A 23,490-nucleotide genomic window follows, 5' to 3' on the forward strand; every position below is an offset into this window, starting at 1 on the left:
CGAAACTCCGAAACTCCGAAACTCCAAAACTCCGAAACTCCGAAACTCCGAAACTCCAAAACTCCAAAACTCCAAAACTCCAAAACTCCGAAACTCCAAAACTCCAAAACTCCGAAACTCCGAAACTCCGAAACTCCGAAACTCCAAAACTCCAAAACTCCAAAACTCCGAAACTCCGAAACTCCAAAACTCCAAAACTCTAGAACTCCGAAACTCCAAAACTCCAAAACTCCAAAACTCCAAAACTGCAAAACTCCAAAACTCCAAAACTCCAAAACTCCGAAACTCCAAAACTCCGAAACTCCAAAACTCCGAAACTCCAAAACTCCAAAACTCCAAAACTCCAAAACTCCAAAACTCCAAAACTCCAAAACTGCAAAACTCCAAAACTCCAAAACTCCGAAACTCCGAAACTCCGAAACTCCGAAACTCCAAAACTCCGAAACTCCGAAACTCCAAAACTCCAAAACTCCGAAACTCCGAAACTCCGAAACTCCAAAACTCCGAAACTCCGAAACTCCAAAACTCCAAAACTCCGAAACTCCGAAACTCCAAAACTCCAAAACTCCAAAACTCTAAAACTCCGGAACTCCGAAACTCCAAAACTCCAAAACTCCAAAACTCCAAACTCCAAAACTCCGAAACTCGGAAACTCCAAAACTCCAAAACTCCGAAACTCCAAAACTCCAAAACTGCAAAACTCCGAAACTCCGAAACTCCGAAACTCCAAAACTCCAAAACTCCAAAACTCCGAAAATCCGAAACTCCGAAAATCCGAAACTCCAAAACTCCGAAACTCCAAAACTCCAAAACTCCAAAACTGCAAAACTCCAAAACTCCAAAACTCCGAAACTCCGAAACTCCGAAACTCCGAAACTCCGAAACTCCAAAACTCCGAAACTCCGAAACTCCAAAACTCCAAAACTCCGAAACTCCGAAACTCCAAAACTCCAAAACTCCGAAACTCCAAAACTCCGAAACTCCGAAACTCCAAAACTCCGAAACTCCGAAACTCCAAAACTCCAAAACTCCGAAACTCCGAAACTCCAAAACTCCAAAACTCCAAAACTCCAAAACTCCGGAACTCCGAAACTCCAAAACTCCAAAACTCCAAACTCCAAAACTCCGAAACTCGGAAACTCCAAAACTCCAAAACTCCGAAACTCCAAAACTCCAAAACTCCGAAACTCCGAAACTCCAAAACTCCAAAACTCCGAAACTCCAAAACTCCGAAACTCCGAAACTCCAAAACTCCAAAACTCCGAAACTCCGAAACTCCAATACTCCAAAACTCCGAAACTCCAAAACTCCGAAACTACGAAACTCCAAAACTCCAAAACTCCAAAACTCCGAAACTCCGAAACTCCAAAACTGCAAAACTCCGAAACTCCGAAACTCCGAAACTCCGAAACTCCAAAACTCCGAAACTCCAAAACTCCGAAACTCCGAAACTCCAAAACTCCAAAACTCCAAAACTCCGAAACTCCAAAACTCCAAAACTCCAAAACTCCGAAACTCCAAAACTCCAAAACTCCAAAACTCCAAAACTCCGAAACTCCAAAACTCCAAAACTCCAACACTCCAAAACTCCAAAACTCCGAAACTCCGAAACTCCGAAACTCCAAAACTCCGAAACTCCGAAACTCCAAAACTCCAAAACTCCGAAACTCCGAAACTCCGAAACTCCAAAACTCCGAAACTCCGAAACTCCGAAACTCCAAAACTCCGAAACTCCAAAACTCCGAAACTCCGAAACTCCGAAACTCCAAAACTCCAAAACTCCGAAACTCCGAAACTCCGAAACTCCAAAACTCCAAAACTCCAAAACTCCGAAACTCCAAAACTCCGAAACTCCAAAACTCCAAAACTCCAAAACTCCAAAACTCCGAAACTCCAAAACTCCAAAACTCCGAAACTCCAAAACTCCAAAACTCCAAAACTCCAAAACTCCGAAACTCCAAAACTCCGAAACTCCAAAACTCCAAAACTCCAAAACTCCAAAACTCCAAAACTCCAAAACTCCGAAACTCCAAAACTCCAAAACTCCAAAACTCCGAAACTCCGAAACTCCGAAACTCCGAAACTCCGAAACTCCAAAACTCCAAAACTCCAAAACTCCGAAACTCCGAAACTCCAAAACTCCAAAACTCTAGAACTCCGAAACTCCAAAACTCCAAAACTCCAAAACTCCAAAACTGCAAAACTCCAAAACTCCAAAACTCCAAAACTCCGAAACTCCAAAACTCCGAAACTCCAAAACTCCGAAACTCCAAAACTCCAAAACTCCAAAACTCCGAAACTCCAAAACTCCAAAACTCCAAAACTCCAAAACTGCAAAACTCCAAAACTCCGAAACTCCGAAACTCCGAAACTCCGAAACTCCAAAACTCCGAAACTCCGAAACTCCGAAACTCCAAAACTCCAAAACTCCGAAACTCCGAAACTCCAAAACTCCAAAACTCCAAAACTCCAAAACTGCAAAACTCCAAAACTCCAAAACTCCGAAACTCCAAAACTCCGAAACTCCAAAACTCCGAAACTCCGAAACTCCGAAACTCCAAAACTCCAAAACTCCGAAACTCCGAAACTCCAAAACTCCAAAACTCCAAAACTGCAAAACTCCAAAACTCCAAAACTCCGAAACTCCAAAACTCCAAAACTCCAAAACTCCGAAACTCCAAAACTCTAAAACTCCAAAACTCCAAAACTCCGAAACTCCGAAACTCCAAAACTCCGAAACTCCGAAACTCCAAAACTCCAAAACTCCGAAACTCCAAAATTCCAAAACTCCAAAACTGCAAAACTCCAAAACTGCAAAACTCCGAAACTCCAAAACTCCAAAACTCCGAAACTCCGAAACTCCGAAACTCCAAAACTCCAAAACTCCAAAACTCCGAAAATCCGAAACTCCGAAAATCCGAAACTCCGAAACTCCAAAACTCCGAAACTCCAAAACTCCAAAACTCCAAAACTCCGAAACTCCGAAACTCCGAAACTCCGAAACTCCAAAACTCCGAAACTCCGAAACTCCAAAACTCCAAAACTCCGAAACTCCGAAACTCCGAAACTCCGAAACTCCAAAACTCCGAAACTCCGAAACTCCAAAACTCCAAAACTCCGAAACTCCGAAACTCCGAAACTCCAAAACTCCGAAACTCCGAAACTCCAAAACTCCAAAACTCCGAAACTCCGAAACTCCAAAACTCCAAAACTCCAAAACTCCAAAACTCCGGAACTCCGAAACTCCAAAACTCCAAAACTCCAAAACTCCAAACTCCAAAACTCCGAAACTCGGAAACTCCAAAACTCCAAAACTCCGAAACTCCAAAACTCCAAAACTCCAAAACTGCGAAACTCCGAAACTCCGAAACTCCAAAACTCCAAAACTCCAAAACTCCGAAAATCCGAAACTCCGAAAATCCGAAACTCCAAAACTCCGAAACTCCAAAACTCCAAAACTCCAAAACTGCAAAACTCCAAAACTCCAAAACTCCGAAACTCCGAAACTCCGAAACTCCGAAACTCCAAAACTCCGAAACTCCAAAACTCCGAAACTCCGAAACTCCGAAACTCCAAAACTCCAAAACTCCAAAACTCCAAAACTCCGAAACTCCAAAACTCCAAAACTCCGAAACTCCGAAACTCCGAAACTCCGAAACTCCAAAACTCCAAAACTCCAAAACTCCGAAACTCCGAAACTCCAAAACTCCAAAACTCTAGAACTCCGAAACTCCAAAACTCCAAAACTCCAAAACTCCAAAACTGCAAAACTCCAAAACTCCAAAACTCCAAAACTCCGAAACTCCAAAACTCCGAAACTCCAAAACTCCGAAACTCCAAAACTCCAAAACTCCAAAACTCCAAAACTCCAAAACTCCAAAACTCCAAAACTGCAAAACTCCAAAACTCCAAAACTCCGAAACTCCGAAACTCCGAAACTCCGAAACTCCAAAACTCCGAAACTCCGAAACTCCAAAACTCCAAAACTCCGAAACTCCGAAACTCCGAAACTCCAAAACTCCGAAACTCCGAAACTCCAAAACTCCAAAACTCCGAAACTCCGAAACTCCAAAACTCCAAAACTCCAAAACTCTAAAACTCCGGAACTCCGAAACTCCAAAACTCCAAAACTCCAAAACTCCAAACTCCAAAACTCCGAAACTCGGAAACTCCAAAACTCCAAAACTCCGAAACTCCAAAACTCCAAAACTCCAAAACTCCGAAACTCCGAAACTCCGAAACTCCAAAACTCCAAAACTCCAAAACTCCAAAAATCCGAAACTCCGAAAATCCGAAACTCCAAAACTCCGAAACTCCAAAACTCCAAAACTCCAAAACTGCAAAACTCCAAAACTCCCAAACTCCGAAACTCCGAAACTCCGAAACTCCGAAACTCCAAAACTCCGAAACTCCGAAACTCCAAAACTCCAAAACTCCGAAACTCCGAAACTCCAAAACTCCAAAACTCCGAAACTCCAAAACTCCGAAACTCCGAAACTCCAAAACTCCGAAACTCCGAAACTCCAAAACTCCAAAACTCCGAAACTCCGAAACTCCAAAACTCCAAAACTCCAAAACTCCAAAACTCCGGAACTCCGAAACTCCAAAACTCCAAAACTCCAAACTCCAAAACTCCGAAACTCGGAAACTCCAAAACTCCAAAACTCCGAAACTCCAAAACTCCAAAACTCCGAAACTCCGAAACTCCAAAACTCCAAAACTCCGAAACTCCAAAACTCCGAAACTCCGAAACTCCAAAACTCCAAAACTCCGAAACTCCGAAACTCCAATACTCCAAAACTCCGAAACTCCAAAACTCCAAAACTCCGAAACTCCGAAACTCCAAAACTCCAAAACTCCAAAACTCCGAAACTCCGAAACTCCAAAACTGCAAAACTCCGAAACTCCGAAACTCCGAAACTCCAAAACTCCGAAACTCCAAAACTCCGAAACTCCGAAACTCCAAAACTCCAAAACTCCAAAACTCCGAAACTCCAAAACTCCAAAACTCCAAAACTCCGAAACTCCAAAACTCCAAAACTCCAAAACTCCAAAACTCCGAAACTCCAAAACTCCAAAACTCCAACACTCCAAAACTCCAAAACTCCGAAACTCCGAAACTCCGAAACTCCAAAACTCCGAAACTCCGAAACTCCAAAACTCCAAAACTCCGAAACTCCGAAACTCCGAAACTCCAAAACTCCGAAACTCCGAAACTCCGAAACTCCAAAACTCCGAAACTCCAAAACTCCGAAACTCCGAAACTCCGAAACTCCAAAACTCCAAAACTCCGAAACTCCAAAACTCCGAAACTCCAAAACTCCAAAACTCCAAAACTCCGAAACTCCAAAACTCCGAAACTCCAAAACTCCAAAACTCCAAAACTCCAAAACTCCGAAACTCCAAAACTCCAAAACTCCGAAACTCCGAAACTCCAAAACTCCAAAACTCCAAAACTCCAAAACTCCAAAACTCCGAAACTCCAAAACTCCGAAACTCCAAAACTCCAAAACTCCAAAACTCCAAAACTCCAAAACTCCAAAACTCCGAAACTCCAAAACTCCAAAACTCCAAAACTCCGAAACTCCGAAACTCCGAAACTCCGAAACTCCAAAACTCCAAAACTCCAAAACTCCAAAACTCCGAAACTCCGAAACTCCAAAACTCCAAAACTCTAGAACTCCGAAACTCCAAAACTCCAAAACTCCAAAACTCCAAAACTGCAAAACTCCAAAACTCCAAAACTCCAAAACTCCGAAACTCCAAAACTCCGAAACTCCAAAACTCCGAAACTCCAAAACTCCAAAACTCCAAAACTCCGAAACTCCAAAACTCCAAAACTCCAAAACTCCAAAACTGCAAAACTCCAAAACTCCGAAACTCCGAAACTCCGAAACTCCGAAACTCCAAAACTCCGAAACTCCGAAACTCCGAAACTCCAAAACTCCAAAACTCCGAAACTCCGAAACTCCAAAACTCCAAAACTCCAAAACTCCAAAACTGCAAAACTCCAAAACTCCAAAACTCCGAAACTCCAAAACTCCAAAACTCCAAAACTCCGAAACTCCAAAACTCTAAAACTCCAAAACTCCAAAACTCCGAAACTCCGAAACTCCAAAACTCCGAAACTCCGAAACTCCAAAACTCCAAAACTCCGAAACTCCAAAATTCCAAAACTCCAAAACTGCAAAACTCCAAAACTGCAAAACTCCGAAACTCCAAAACTCCAAAACTCCGAAACTCCGAAACTCCGAAACTCCAAAACTCCAAAACTCCAAAACTCCGAAAATCCGAAACTCCGAAAATCCGAAACTCCGAAACTCCAAAACTCCGAAACTCCAAAACTCCAAAACTCCAAAACTCCGAAACTCCAAAACTCCAAAACTCCAATACTCCGAAACTCCAAAACTCCAAAACTCCGAAACTCCAAAACTCCGAAACTCCGAAACTCCAAAACTCCGAAACTCCAAAACTCCAAAACTCCAAAACTCCGAAACTCCAAAACTCCAAAACTCCAAAACTCCGAAACTCCAAAATCCAAAACTCCAAAACTCCAAAACTCCGAAACTCCGAAACTCGGAAACTCCAAAACTCCAAAACTCCGAAACTCCATAACTCCAAAACTCCGAAACTCCAAAACTCCAAAACTCCAAAACTCCGAAACTCCAAAACTCCGAAACTCCAAAACTCCAAAACTCCGAAACTCCAAAACTCCAAAACTCCAAAACTCCGAAACTCCGAAACTCCAAAACTCCGAAACTCCGAAACTCCGAAACTCCGAAACTCCAAAACTCCAAAACTCCAAAACTCCGAAACTCCCAAACTCCAAAACTCCAAAACTCCAAAACTCCAAAACTCCGAAACTCCGAAACTCCAAAACTCCAAAACTCCAAAACTCCGAAACTCCAAAACTCCGAAACTCCAAAACTCCAAAACTCCGAAACTCCGAAACTCCAAAACTCCAAAACTCCGAAACTCCAAAATTCCAAAACTCCAAAACTGCAAAACTCCAAAACTCCAAAACTCTAGAACTCCGAAACTCCAAAACTCCAAAACTCCAAAACTCCAAAACTGCAAAACTCCAAAACTCCAAAACTCCAAAACTCCGAAACTCCAAAACTCCGAAACTCCAAAACTCCGAAACTCCAAAACTCCAAAACTCCAAAACTCCGAAACTCCAAAACTCCAAAACTCCAAAACTCCAAAACTGCAAAACTCCAAAACTCCGAAACTCCGAAACTCCGAAACTCCGAAACTCCAAAACTCCGAAACTCCGAAACTCCGAAACTCCAAAACTCCAAAACTCCGAAACTCCGAAACTCCAAAACTCCAAAACTCCAAAACTCCAAAACTGCAAAACTCCAAAACTCCAAAACTCCGAAACTCCAAAACTCCAAAACTCCAAAACTCCGAAACTCCAAAACTCTAAAACTCCAAAACTCCAAAACTCCGAAACTCCGAAACTCCAAAACTCCGAAACTCCGAAACTCCAAAACTCCAAAACTCCGAAACTCCAAAATTCCAAAACTCCAAAACTGCAAAACTCCAAAACTGCAAAACTCCGAAACTCCAAAACTCCAAAACTCCGAAACTCCGAAACTCCGAAACTCCAAAACTCCAAAACTCCAAAACTCCGAAAATCCGAAACTCCGAAAATCCGAAACTCCGAAACTCCAAAACTCCGAAACTCCAAAACTCCAAAACTCCAAAACTCCGAAACTCCAAAACTCCAAAACTCCAATACTCCGAAACTCCAAAACTCCAAAACTCCGAAACTCCAAAACTCCGAAACTCCGAAACTCCAAAACTCCGAAACTCCAAAACTCCAAAACTCCAAAACTCCGAAACTCCAAAACTCCAAAACTCCAAAACTCCGAAACTCCAAAATCCAAAACTCCAAAACTCCAAAACTCCGAAACTCCGAAACTCGGAAACTCCAAAACTCCAAAACTCCGAAACTCCATAACTCCAAAACTCCGAAACTCCAAAACTCCAAAACTCCAAAACTCCGAAACTCCAAAACTCCGAAACTCCAAAACTCCAAAACTCCGAAACTCCAAAACTCCAAAACTCCAAAACTCCGAAACTCCGAAACTCCAAAACTCCGAAACTCCGAAACTCCGAAACTCCGAAACTCCAAAACTCCAAAACTCCAAAACTCCGAAACTCCCAAACTCCAAAACTCCAAAACTCCAAAACTCCAAAACTCCGAAACTCCGAAACTCCAAAACTCCAAAACTCCAAAACTCCGAAACTCCAAAACTCCGAAACTCCAAAACTCCAAAACTCCAAAACTCCAAAACTCCAAAACTCCAAAACTCCGAAACTCCAAAACTCCAAAACTCCAAAACTCCAAAACTGCAAAACTGCAAAAATCCAAAACTCCGAAACTCCAAAACTCCGAAACTCCGAAACTCCGAAACTCCAAAACTCCGAAACTCCGAAACTCCGAAACTCCGAAACTCCAAAACTCCAAAACTCCAAAACTCCAAAACTCCGAAACTCCAAAACTCCAAAACTCCGAAACTCCGAAACTCCGAAACTCCGAAACTCCAAAACTCCAAAACTCCAAAACTCCGAAACTCCGAAACTCCAAAACTCCAAAACTCTAGAACTCCGAAACTCCAAAACTCCAAAACGCCAAAACTGCAAAACTCCAAAACTCCAAAACTCCAAAACTCCGAAACTCCAAAACTCCGAAACTCCAAAACTCCGAAACTCCAAAACTCCAAAACTCCAAAACTCCGAAACTCCAAAACTCCAAAACTCCAAAACTCCAAAACTGCAAAACTCCAAAACTCCAAAACTCCGAAACTCCGAAACTCCGAAACTCCGAAACTCCAAAACTCCGAAACTCCGAAACTCCAAAACTCCAAAACTCCGAAACTCCGAAACTCCGAAACTCCAAAACTCCGAAACTCCGAAACTCCAAAACTCCAAAACTCCGAAACTCCGAAACTCCAAAACTCCAAAACTCCAAAACTCCGAAACTCCAAAACTCCGAAACTCCAAAACTCCAAAACTCCAAAACTCCAAAACTCCGAAACTCCAAAACTCCAAAACTCCGAAACTCCGAAACTCCAAAACTCCAAAACTCCAAAACTCCAAAACTCCGAAACTCCAAAACTCCGAAACTCCAAAACTCCAAAACTCCAAAACTCCAAAACTCCAAAACTCCAAAACTCCGAAACTCCAAAACTCCAAAACTCTAGAACTCCGAAACTCCAAAACTCCAAAACTCCAAAACTCCAAAACTGCAAAACTCCAAAACTCCAAAACTCCAAAACTCCGAAACTCCAAAACTCCGAAACTCCAAAACTCCGAAACTCCAAAACTCCAAAACTCCAAAACTCCGAAACTCCAAAACTCCAAAACTCCAAAACTCCAAAACTGCAAAACTCCAAAACTCCGAAACTCCGAAACTCCGAAACTCCGAAACTCCAAAACTCCGAAACTCCGAAACTCCGAAACTCCAAAACTCCAAAACTCCGAAACTCCGAAACTCCAAAACTCCAAAACTCCAAAACTCCAAAACTGCAAAACTCCAAAACTCCAAAACTCCGAAACTCCAAAACTCCAAAACTCCAAAACTCCGAAACTCCAAAACTCTAAAACTCCAAAACTCCAAAACTCCGAAACTCCGAAACTCCAAAACTCCGAAACTCCGAAACTCCAAAACTCCAAAACTCCGAAACTCCAAAATTTCAAAACTCCAAAACTGCAAAACTCCAAAACTGCAAAACTCCGAAACTCCAAAACTCCAAAACTCCGAAACTCCGAAACTCCGAAACTCCAAAACTCCAAAACTCCAAAACTCCAAAACTCCGAAAATCCGAAACTCCGAAAATCCGAAACTCCGAAACTCCAAAACTCCGAAACTCCAAAACTCCAAAACTCCAAAACTCCGAAACTCCAAAACTCCAAAACTCCAATACTCCGAAACTCCAAAACTCCAAAACTCCGAAACTCCAAAACTCCGAAACTCCGAAACTCCAAAACTCCGAAACTCCAAAACTCCAAAACTCCAAAACTCCGAAACTCCAAAACTCCAAAACTCCAAAACTCCAAAACTCCGAAACTCCAAAATCCAAAACTCCAAAACTCCAAAACTCCGAAACTCCGAAACTCGGAAACTCCAAAACTCCAAAACTCCGAAACTCCATAACTCCAAAACTCCGAAACTCCAAAACTCCAAAACTCCAAAACTCCGAAACTCCAAAACTCCGAAACTCCAAAACTCCAAAACTCCGAAACTCCAAAACTCCAAAACTCCAAAACTCCGAAACTCCGAAACTCCAAAACTCCGAAACTCCGAAACTCCGAAACTCCGAAACTCCAAAACTCCAAAACTCCAAAACTCCGAAACTCCCAAACTCCAAAACTCCAAAACTCCGAAACTCCGAAACTCCGAAACTCCGAAACTCCAAAACTCCAAAACTCCAAAACTCCAAAACTCCAAAACTCCGAAACTCCAAAACTCCAAAACTCCAAAACTCCAAAACTCCAAAACTCCGAAACTCCAAAACTCCAAAACTCCAAAACTGCAAAACTCCAAAAATCCAAAACTCCGAAACTCCAAAACTCCGAAACTCCGAAACTCCGAAACTCCAAAACTCCGAAACTCCGAAACTCCGAAACTCCGAAACTCCAAAACTCCAAAACTCCAAAACTCCAAAACTCCGAAACTCCAAAACTCCAAAACTCCGAAACTCCGAAACTCCGAAACTCCGAAACTCCAAAACTCCAAAACTCCAAAACTCCGAAACTCCGAAACTCCAAAACTCCAAAACTCTAGAACTCCGAAACTCCAAAACTCCAAAACTCCAAAACTCCAAAACTGCAAAACTCCAAAACTCCAAAACTCCAAAACTCCGAAACTCCAAAACTCCGAAACTCCAAAACTCCGAAACTCCAAAACTCCAAAACTCCAAAACTCCGAAACTCCAAAACTCCAAAACTCCAAAACTCCAAAACTGCAAAACTCCAAAACTCCAAAACTCCGAAACTCCGAAACTCCGAAACTCCGAAACTCCAAAACTCCGAAACTCCGAAACTCCAAAACTCCAAAACTCCGAAACTCCGAAACTCCGAAACTCCAAAACTCCGAAACTCCGAAACTCCAAAACTCCGAAACTCCAAAACTCCAAAACTCCAAAACTCCAAAACTCCGAAACTCGGAAACTCCAAAACTCCAAAACTCCAAAACTCCAAAACTCCAAACTCCAAAACTCCGAAACTCGGAAACTCCAAAACTCCAAAACTCCGAAACTCCAAAACTCCAAAACTCCAAAACTCCGAAACTCCGAAACTCCGAAACTCCAAAACTCCAAAACTCCAAAACTCCGAAAATCCGAAACTCCGAAAATCCGAAACTCCAAAACTCCGAAACTCCAAAACTCCAAAACTCCAAAACTCCAAAACTCCAAAACTCCAAAACTCCGAAACTCCGAAACTCCGAAACTCCGAAACTCCAAAACTCCGAAACTCCGAAACTCCAAAACTCCAAAACTCCGAAACTCCGAAACTCCAAAACTCCAAAACTCCGAAACTCCAAAACTCCGAAACTCCGAAACTCCAAAACTCCGAAACTCCGAAACTCCAAAACTCCAAAACTCCGAAACTCCGAAACTCCAAAACTCCAAAACTCCAAAACTCCAAAACTCCGGAACTCCGAAACTCCAAAACTCCAAAACTCCAAACTCCAAAACTCCGAAACTCGGAAACTCCAAAACTCCAAAACTCCGAAACTCCAAAACTCCAAAACTCCGAAACTCCGAAACTCCAAAACTCCAAAACTCCGAAACTCCAAAACTCCGAAACTCCGAAACTCCAAAACTCCAAAACTCCGAAACTCCGAAACTCCAATACTCCAAAACTCCGAAACTCCAAAACTCCAAAACTCCGAAACTCCGAAACTCCAAAACTCCAAAACTCCAAAACTCCGAAACTCCGAAACTCCAAAACTGCAAAACTCCGAAACTCCGAAACTCCGAAACTCCGAAACTCCAAAACTCCGAAACTCCAAAACTCCGAAACTCCGAAACTCCAAAACTCCAAAACTCCAAAACTCCGAAACTCCAAAACTCCAAAACTCCAAAACTCCGAAACTCCAAAACTCCAAAACTCCAAAACTCCAAAACTCCGAAACTCCAAAACTCCAAAACTCCAACACTCCAAAACTCCAAAACTCCAAAACTCCGAAACTCCGAAACTCCAAAACTCCGAAACTTCGAAACTCCAAAACTCCGGAACTCCAAAACTCCGAAACTCCGAAACTCCAAAACTCCCAAACTCCAAAACTCCAAAACTCCGGAACTCCGAAACTCCAAAACTCCAAAACTCCAAAACTCCGAAACTCCGAAACTCCAAAACTCCAAAACTCCGAAACTCCAAAACTCCGAAACTCCGAAACTCCAAAACTCCAAAACTCCAAAACTCCAAAACTCCGGAACTCCGAAACTCCGAAACTCGGAAACTCGGAAACTCCGAAACTCCGAAACTCCAAAACTCCAAAACTCCAAAACTCCGAAACTCCGAAACTCCAAAACTCCAAAACTCCAAAACTCCGAAACTCCAAAACTCCGAAACTCCAAAACTCCAAAACTCCAAAACTCCAAAACTCCGAAACTCCAAAAATCCAAAACTCCAAAACTCCAAAACTGCAAAACTCCAAAACTCAAAAACTGCGAAACTCCAAAACTCCAAAACTCCGAAACTCCGAAACTCCGAAACTCCAAAACTCCGAAACTCCGAAACTCCGAAACTCCAAAACTCCGAAACTCCAAAACTCCGAAACTCCGAAACTCCGAAACTCCGAAACTCCAAAACTCCAAAACTCCGAAACTCCAAAACTCCGAAACTCCAAAACTCCAAAACTCCAAAACTCCGAAACTCCAAAACGCCGAAACTCCAAAACTCCAAAACTCCAAAACTCCGAAACTCCAAAACTCCAAAACTCCGAAACTCCGAAACTCCAAAACTCCAAAACTCCAAAACTCCAAAACTCCAAAACTCCAAAACTCCGAAACTCCAAAACTCCGAAACTCCAAAACTCCAAAACTCCAAAACTCCAAAACTCCAAAACTCCAAAACTCCGAAACTCCAAAACTCCAAAACTCCAAAACTCCGAAACTCCGAAACTCCGAAACTCCGAAACTCCGAAACTCCGAAACTCCAAAACTCCAAAACTCCAAAACTCCAAAACTCCGAAACTCCGAAACTCCAAAACTCCAAAACTCTAGAACTCCGAAACTCCAAAACTCCAAAACTCCAAAACTCCAAAACTGCAAAACTCCAAAACTCCAAAACTCCAAAACTCCGAAACTCCAAAACTCCGAAACTCCAAAACTCCGAAACTCCAAAACTCCAAAACTCCAAAACTCCGAAACTCCAAAACTCCAAAACTCCAAAACTCCAAAACTGCAAAACTCCAAAACTCCGAAACTCCGAAACTCCGAAACTCCGAAACTCCAAAACTCCGAAACTCCGAAACTCCGAAACTCCAAAACTCCAAAACTCCGAAACTCCGAAACTCCAAAACTCCAAAACTCCAAAACTCCAAAACTCCAAAACTGCAAAACTCCAAAACTCCAAAACTCCGAAACTCCAAAACTCCAAAACTGCAAAACTCCGAAACTCCAAAACTCTAAAACTCCAAAACTCCAAAACTCCGAAACTCCGAAACTCCAAAACTCCGAAACTCCGAAACTCCAAAACTCCAAAACTCCGAAACTCCAAAACTCCAAAACTCCAAAACTGCAAAACTCCAAAACTGCAAAACTCCGAAACTCCAAAACTCCAAAACTCCGAAACTCCGAAACTCCGAAACTCCAAAACTCCAAAACTCCAAAACTCCGAAAATCCGAAACTCCGAAAATCCGAAACTCCGAAACTCCAAAACTCCGAAACTCCAAAACTCCAAAACTCCAAAACTCCGAAACTCCAAAACTCCAAAACTCCAATACTCCGAAACTCCAAAACTCCAAAACTCCGAAACTCCAAAACTCCGAAACTCCGAAACTCCAAAACTCCGAAACTCCAAAACTCCAAAACTCCAAAACTCCGAAACTCCAAAACTCCAAAACTCCAAAACTCCAAAACTCCGAAACTCCAAAATCCAAAACTCCAAAACTCCAAAACTCCGAAACTCCGAAACTCGGAAACTCCAAAACTCCAAAACTCCGGAACTCCGAAACTCCAAAACTCCAAAACTCCAAACTCCAAATCTCCGAAACTCGGAAACTCCAAAACTCGAAAACTCCGAAACTCCAAAACTCCAAAACTCCGAAACTCCGAAACTCCAAAACTCCAAAACTCCGAAACTCCAAAACTCCGAAACTCCGAAACTCCAAAACTCCAAAACTCCGAAACTCCGAAACTCCAATACTCCAAAACTCCGAAACTCCAAAACTCCAAAACTCCGAAACTCCGAAACTCCAAAACTCCAAAACTCCAAAACTCCGAAACTCCGAAACTCCAAAACTGCAAAACTCCGAAACTCCGAAACTCCGAAACTCCGAAACTCCAAAACTCCGAAACTCCAAAACTCCGAAACTCCGAAACTCCAAAACTCCAAAACTCCAAAACTCCGAAACTCCAAAACTCCAAAACTCCAAAACTCCGAAACTCCAAAACTCCAAAACTCCAAAACTCCAAAACTCCGAAACTCCAAAACTCCGAAACTCCAAAACTCCAAAACTCCAAAACTCCGAAACTCCAAAACTCCGAAACTCCAAAACTCCGAAACTCCGAAACTCCAAAACTCCAAAACTCCGAAACTCCGAAACTCCGAAACTCCAAAACTCCGAAACTCCGAAACTCCGAAACTCCAAAACTCCGAAACTCCAAAACTCCGAAACTCCGAAACTCCGAAACTCCAAAACTCCAAAACTCCGAAACTCCGAAACTCCGAAACTCCAAAACTCCAAAACTCCAAAACTCCGAAACTCCAAAACTCCGAAACTCCAAAACTCCAAAACTCCAAACTCCAAAACTCCGAAACTCGGAAACTCCAAAACTCCAAAACTCCGAAACTCCAAAACTCCAAAACTCCGAAACTCCGAAACTCCAAAACTCCAAAACTCCGAAACTCCAAAACTCCGAAACTCCGAAACTCCAAAACTCCAAAACTCCGAAACTCCGAAACTCTAATACTCCAAAACTCCGAAACTCCAAAACTCCAAAACTCCGAAACTCCGAAACTCCAAAACTCCAAAACTCCAAAACTCCGAAACTCCGAAACTCCAAAACTGCAAAACTCCGAAACTCCGAAACTCCGAAACTCCGAAACTCCAAAACTCCGAAACTCCGAAACTCCAATACTCCAAAACTCCGAAACTCCAAAACTCCAAAACTCCGAAACTCCGAAACTCCAAAACTCCAAAACTCCAAAACTCCGAAACTCCAAAACTGCAAAACTCCGAAACTCCGAAACTCCGAAACTCCGAAACTCCAAAACTCCGAAACTCCAAAACTCCGAAACTCCGAAACTCCAAAACTCCAAAACTCCAAAACTCCGAAACTCCAAAACTCCAAAACTCCAAAACTCCGAAACTCCAAAACTCCAAAACTCCAAAACTCCAAAACTCCGAAACTCCAAAACTCCAAAACTCCAACACTCCAAAACTCCAAAACTCCGAAACTCCGAAACTCCGAAACTCCAAAACTCCGAAACTTCGAAACTCCAAAACTCCGGAACTCCAAAACTCCGAAACTCCGAAACTCCAAAACTCCCAAACTCCAAAACTCCAAAACTCCGGAACTCCGAAACTCCAAAACTCCAAAACTCCAAAACTCCGAAACTCCGAAACTCCAAAACTCCAAAACTCCGAAACTCCAAAACTCCGAAACTCCGAAACTCCAAAACTCCAAAACTCCAAAACTCCAAAACTCCGGAACTCCGAAACTCCGAAACTCGGAAACTCGGAAACTCCGAAACTCCGAAACTCCAAAACTCCAAAACTCCAAAACTCCGAAACTCCGAAACTCCAAAACTCCAAAACTCCAAAACTCCGAAACTCCAAAACTCCGAAACTCCAAAACTCCAAAACTCCAAAACTCCAAAACTCCGAAACTCCAAAAATCCAAAACTCCAAAACTCCAAAACTGCAAAACTCCAAAACTCAAAAACTCCGAAACTCCAAAACTCCAAAACTCCGAAACTCCGAAACTCCAAAACTCCGAAACTCCGAAACTCCGAAACTCCAAAACTCCGAAACTCCAAAACTCCGAAACTCCGAAACTCCGAAACTCCGAAACTCCAAAACTCCAAAACTCCGAAACTCCAAAACTCCGAAACTCCAAAACTCCAAAACTCCAAAACTCCGAAACTCCAAAACGCCGAAACTCCAAAACTCCAAAACTCCAAAACTCCGAAACTCCAAAACTCCAAAACTCCGAAACTCCGAAACTCCAAAACTCCAAAACTCCAAAACTCCAAAACTCCAAAACTCCGAAACTCCGAAACTCCAAAACTCCGAAACTCCAAAACTCCAAAACTCCAAAACTCCGAAACTCCAAAACTCCAAAACTCCGAAACTCCAAAACTCCAAAACTCCAAAACTCCGAAACTCCGAAACTCCGAAACTCCGAAACTCCGAAACTCCAAAACTCCAAAACTCCAAAACTCCAAAACTCCGAAACTCCGAAACTCCAAAACTCCAAAACTCTAGAACTCCGAAACTCCAAAACTCCAAAACTCCAAAACTCCAAAACTGCAAAACTCCAAAACTCCAAAACTCCAAAACTCCGAAACTCCAAAACTCCGAAACTCCAAAACTCCGAAACTCCAAAACTCCAAAACTCCAAAACTCCGAAACTCCAAAACTCCAAAACTCCAAAACTCCAAAACTGCAAAACTCCAAAACTCCGAAACTCCGAAACTCCGAAACTCCGAAACTCCAAAACTCCGAAACTCCGAAACTCCGAAACTCCAAAACTCCAAAACTCCGAAACTCCAAAACTCCAAAACTCCAAAACTCCAAAACTGCAAAACTCCAAAACTCCAAAACTCCGAAACTCCAAAACTCCAAAACTGCAAAACTCCGAAACTCCAAAACTCTAAAACTCCAAAACTCCAAAACTCCGAAACTCCGAAACTCCAAAACTCCGAAACTCCGAAACTCCAAAACTCCAAAACTCCGAAACTCCAAAACTCCAAAACTCCAAAACTGCAAAACTCCAAAACTGCAAAACTCCGAAACTCCAAAACTCCAAAACTCCGAAACTCCGAAACTCCGAAACTCCAAAACTCCAAAACTCCAAAACTCCGAAAATCCGAAACTCCGAAAATCCGAAACTCCGAAACTCCAAAACTCCGAAACTCCAAAACTCCAAAACTCCAAAACTCCGAAACTCCAAAACTCCAAAACTCCAATACTCCGAAACTCCAAAACTCCAAAACTCCGAAACTCCAAAACTCCGAAACTCCGAAACTCCAAAACTCCGAAACTCCAAAACTCCAAAACTCCAAAACTCCGAAACTCCAAAACTCCAAAACTCCAAAACTCCAAAACTCCGAAACTCCAAAATCCAAAACTCCAAAACTCCAAAACTCCGAAACTCCGAAACTCGGAAACTCCAAAACTCCAAAACTCCGGAACTCCGAAACTCCAAAACTCCAAAACTCCAAACTCCAAAACTCCGAAACTCGGAAACTCCAAAACTCGAAAACTCCGAAACTCCAAAACTCCAAAACTCCGAAACTCCGAAACTCCAAAACTCCAAAACTCCGAAACTCCAAAACTCCGAAACTCCGAAACTCCAAAACTCCAAAACTCCGAAACTCCGAAACTCCAATACTCCAAAACTCCGAAACTCCAAAACTCCAAAACTCCGAAACTCCGAAACTCCAAAACTCCAAAACTCCAAAACTCCGAAACTCCGAAACTCCAAAACTGCAAAACTCCGAAACTCCGAAACTCCGAAACTCCGAAACTCCAAAACTCCGAAACTCCAAAACTCCGAAACTCCGAAACTCCAAAACTCCAAAACTCCAAAACTCCGAAACTCCAAAACTCCAAAACTCCAAAACTCCGAAACTCCAAAACTCCAAAACTCCAAAACTCCAAAACTCCGAAACTCCAAAACTCCGAAACTCCAAAACTCCAAAACTCCAAAACTCCGAAACTCCAAAACTCCGAAACTCCAAAACTCCGAAACTCCGAAACTCCAAAACTCCAAAACTCCGAAACTCCGAAACTCCGAAACTCCAAAACTCCGAAACTCCGAAACTCCGAAACTCCAAAACTCCGAAACTCCAAAACTCCGAAACTCCGAAACTCCGAAACTCCAAAACTCCAAAACTCCGAAACTCCGAAACTCCGAAACTCCAAAACTCCAAAACTCCAAAACTCCGAAACTCCAAAACTCCGAAACTCCAAAACTCCAAAACTCCAAACTCCAAAACTCCGAAACTCGGAAACTCCAAAACTCCAAAACTCCGAAACTCCAAAACTCCAAAACTCCGAAACTCCGAAACTCCAAAACTCCAAAACTCCGAAACTCCAAAACTCCGAAACTCCGAAACTCCAAAACTCCAAAACTCCGAAACTCCGAAACTCTAATACTCCAAAACTCCGAAACTCCAAAACTCCAAAACTCCGAAACTCCGAAACTCCAAAACTCCAAAACTCCAAAACTCCGAAACTCCGAAACTCCAAAACTGCAAAACTCCGAAACTCCGAAACTCCGAAACTCCGAAACTCCAAAACTCCGAAACTCCGAAACTCCAATACTCCAAAACTCCGAAACTCCAAAACTCCAAAACTCCGAAACTCCGAAACTCCAAAACTCCAAAACTCCAAAACTCCGAAACTCCAAAACTGCAAAACTCCGAAACTCCGAAACTCCGAAACTCCGAAACTCCAAAACTCCGAAACTCCAAAACTCCGAAACTCCGAAACTCCAAAACTCCAAAACTCCAAAACTCCGAAACTCCAAAACTCCAAAACTCCAAAACTCCGAAACTCCAAAACTCCAAAACTCCAAAACTCCAAAACTCCGAAACTCCAAAACTCCAAAACTCCAACACTCCAAAACTCCAAAACTCCGAAACTCCGAAACTCCGAAACTCCAAAACTCCGAAACTTCGAAACTCCAAAACTCCGGAACTCCAAAACTCCGAAACTCCGAAACTCCAAAACTCCCAAACTCCAAAACTCCAAAACTCCGGAACTCCGAAACTCCAAAACTCCAAAACTCCAAAACTCCGAAACTCCGAAACTCCAAAACTCCAAAACTCCGAAACTCCAAAACTCCGAAACTCCGAAACTCCAAAACTCCAAAACTCCAAAACTCCAAAACTCCGGAACTCCGAAACTCCGAAACTCGGAAACTCGGAAACTCCGAAACTCCGAAACTCCAAAACTCCAAAACTCCAAAACTCCGAAACTCCGAAACTCCAAAACTCCAAAACTCCAAAACTCCGAAACTCCAAAACTCCGAAACTCCAAAACTCCAAAACTCCAAAACTCCAAAACTCCGAAACTCCAAAAATCCAAAACTCCAAAACTCCAAAACTGCAAAACTCCAAAACTCAAAAACTCCGAAACTCCAAAACTCCAAAACTCCGAAACTCCGAAACTCCAAAACTCCGAAACTCCGAAACTCCGAAACTCCAAAACTCCGAAACTCCAAAACTCCGAAACTCCGAAACTCCGAAACTCCGAAACTCCAAAACTCCAAAACTCCGAAACTCCAAAACTCCGAAACTCCAAAACTCCAAAACTCCAAAACTCCGAAACTCCAAAACGCCGAAACTCCAAAACTCCAAAACTCCAAAACTCCGAAACTCCAAAACTCCAAAACTCCGAAACTCCGAAACTCCAAAACTCCAAAACTCCAAAACTCCAAAACTCCAAAACTCCGAAACTCCGAAACTCCAAAACTCCGAAACTCCAAAACTCCAAAACTCCAAAACTCCGAAACTCCAAAACTCCAAAACTCCGAAACTCCAAAACTCCAAAACTCCAAAACTCCGAAACTCCGAAACTCCGAAACTCCGAAACTCCGAAACTCCAAAACTCCAAAACTCCAAAACTCCAAAACTCCGAAACTCCGAAACTCCAAAACTCCAAAACTCTAGAACTCCGAAACTCCAAAACTCCAAAACTCCAAAACTCCAAAACTGCAAAACTCCAAAACTCCAAAACTCCAAAACTCCGAAACTCCAAAACTCCGAAACTCCAAAACTCCGAAACTCCAAAACTCCAAAACTCCAAAACTCCGAAACTCCAAAACTCCAAAACTCCAAAACTCCAAAACTGCAAAACTCCAAAACTCCGAAACTCCGAAACTCCGAAACTCCGAAACTCCAAAACTCCGAAACTCCGAAACTCCGAAACTCCAAAACTCCAAAACTCCGAAACTCCAAAACTCCAAAACTCCAAAACTCCAAAACTGCAAAACTCCAAAACTCCAAAACTCCGAAACTCCAAAACTCCAAAACTGCAAAACTCCGAAACTCCAAAACTCTAAAACTCCAAAACTCCAAAACTCCGAAACTCCGAAACTCCAAAACTCCGAAACTCCGAAACTCCAAAACTCCAAAACTCCGAAACTCCAAAACTCCAAAACTCCAAAACTGCAAAACTCCAAAACTGCAAAACTCCGAAACTCCAAAACTCCAAAACTCCGAAACTCCGAAACTCCGAAACTCCAAAACTCCAAAACTCCAAAACTCCGAAAATCCGAAACTCCGAAAATCCGAAACTCCGAAACTCCAAAACTCCGAAACTCCAAAACTCCAAAACTCCAAAACTCCAAAACTCCGAAACTCCAAAACTCCAAAACTCCAATACTCCGAAACTCCAAAACTCCAAAACTCCGAAACTCCAAAACTCCGAAACTCCGAAACTCCAAAACTCCGAAACTCCAAAACTCCAAAACTCCAAAACTCCGAAACTCCAAAACTCCAAAACTCCAAAACTCCAAAACTCCGAAACTCCAAAATCCAAAACTCCAAAACTCCAAAACTCCGAAACTCCGAAACTCGGAAACTCCAAAACTCCAAAACTCCGGAACTCCGAAACTCCAAAACTCCAAAACTCCAAACTCCAAAACTCCGAAACTCGGAAACTCCAAAACTCGAAAACTCCGAAACTCCAAAACTCCAAAACTCCGAAACTCCGAAACTCCAAAACTCCAAAACTCCGAAACTCCAAAACTCCGAAACTCCGAAACTCCAAAACTCCAAAACTCCGAAACTCCGAAACTCCAATACTCCAAAACTCCGAAACTCCAAAACTCCAAAACTCCGAAACTCCGAAACTCCAAAACTCCAAAACTCCAAAACTCCGAAACTCCGAAACTCCAAAACTGCAAAACTCCGAAACTCCGAAACTCCGAAACTCCGAAACTCCAAAACTCCGAAACTCCAAAACTCCGAAACTCCGAAACTCCAAAACTCCAAAACTCCAAAACTCCGAAACTCCAAAACTCCAAAACTCCAAAACTCCGAAACTCCAAAACTCCAAAACTCCAAAACTCCAAAACTCCGAAACTCCAAAACTCCAAAACTCCAACACTCCAAAACTCCAAAACTCCGAAACTCCGAAACTCCGAAACTCCAAAACTCCGAAACTCCGAAACTCCAAAACTCCAAAACTCCGAAACTCCGAAACTCCGAAACTCCAAAACTCCGAAACTCCGAAACTCCGAAACTCCAAAACTCCGAAACTCCAAAACTCCGAAACTCCGAAACTCCGAAACTCCAAAACTCCAAAACTCCGAAACTCCGAAACTCCGAAACTCCAAAACTCCAAAACTGAAAACTCCGAAACTCCAAAACTCCGAAACTCCAAAACTCCAAAACTCCAAAACTCCAAAACTCCGAAACTCCAAAACTCCAAAACTCCGAAACTCCAAAACTCCAAAACTCCAAAACTCCAAAACTCCAAAACTCCGAAACTCCAAAACTCCAAAACTCCAAAACTCCAAAACTCCAAAACTCCAAAACTCCAAAACTCCGAAACTCCAAAACTCCAAAACTCCAAAACTCCGAAACTCCGAAACTCCGAAACTCCGAAACTCCGAAACTCCAAAACTCCAAAACTCCAAAACTCCGAAACTCCGAAACTCCAAAACTCCAAAACTCTAGAACTCCGAAACTCCAAAACTCCAAAACTCCAAAACTCCAAAACTGCAAAACTCCAAAACTCCAAAACTCCAAAACTCCGAAACTCCAAAACTCCGAAACTCCAAAACTCCGAAACTCCAAAACTCCAAAACTCCAAAACTCCGAAACTCCAAAACTCCAAAACTCCAAAACTCCAAAACTGCAAAACTCCAAAACTCCGAAACTCCGAAACTCCGAAACTCCGAAACTCCAAAACTCCGAAACTCCGAAACTCCGAAACTCCAAAACTCCAAAACTCCGAAACTCCGAAACTCCAAAACTCCAAAACTCCAAAACTCCAAAACTGCAAAACTCCAAAACTCCAAAACTCCGAAACTCCAAAACTCCAAAACTCCGAAACTCCGAAACTCCGAAACTCCAAAACTCCAAAACTCCAAAACTCCGAAACTCCAAAACTCCGAAACTCCAAAACTCCAAAACTCCAAAACTCCAAAACTCCGAAACTCCAAAACTCCAAAACTCCGAAACTCCAAAACTCCAAAACTCCAAAACTCCAAAACTCCAAAACTCCGAAACTCCAAAACTCCGAAACTCCAAAACTCCAAAACTCCAAAACTCCAAAACTCCAAAACTCCAAAACTCCGAAACTCCAAAACTCCAAAACTCCAAAACTCCGAAACTCCGAAACTCCGAAACTCCGAAACTCCGAAACTCCAAAACTCCAAAACTCCAAAACTCCGAAACTCCGAAACTCCAAAACTCCAAAACTCTAGAACTCCGAAACTCCAAAACTCCGAAACTCCAAAACTCCGAAACTCCGAAACTCCAAAACTCCAAAACTCCGAAACTCCGAAACTCCAATACTCCAAAACTCCGAAACTCCAAAACTCCAAAACTCCGAAACTCCGAAACTCCAAAACTCCAAAACTCCAAAACTCCGAAACTCCGAAACTCCAAAACTGCAAAACTCCGAAACTCCGAAACTCCGAAACTCCGAAACTCCAAAACTCCGAAACTCCAAAACTCCGAAACTCCGAAACTCCAAAACTCCAAAACTCCAAAACTCCGAAACTCCAAAACTCCAAAACTCCAAAACTCCGAAACTCCAAAACTCCAAAACTCCAAAACTCCAAAACTCCGAAACTCCAAAACTCCGAAACTCCAAAACTCCAAAACTCCAAAACTCCGAAACTCCAAAACTCCGAAACTCCAAAACTCCGAAACTCCGAAACTCCAAAACTCCAAAACTCCGAAACTCCGAAACTCCGAAACTCCAAAACTCCGAAACTCCGAAACTCCGAAACTCCAAAACTCCGAAACTCCAAAACTCCGAAACTCCGAAACTCCGAAACTCCAAAACTCCAAAACTCCGAAACTCCGAAACTCCGAAACTCCAAAACTCCAAAACTCCAAAA

This window comes from Amblyomma mixtum, unplaced genomic scaffold (genome assembly GCF_055824585.1).
Source record: "Amblyomma mixtum isolate Tamu unplaced genomic scaffold, ASM5582458v1 scaffold_12, whole genome shotgun sequence".
Classification (NCBI taxonomy): domain Eukaryota; kingdom Metazoa; phylum Arthropoda; class Arachnida; order Ixodida; family Ixodidae; genus Amblyomma; species Amblyomma mixtum.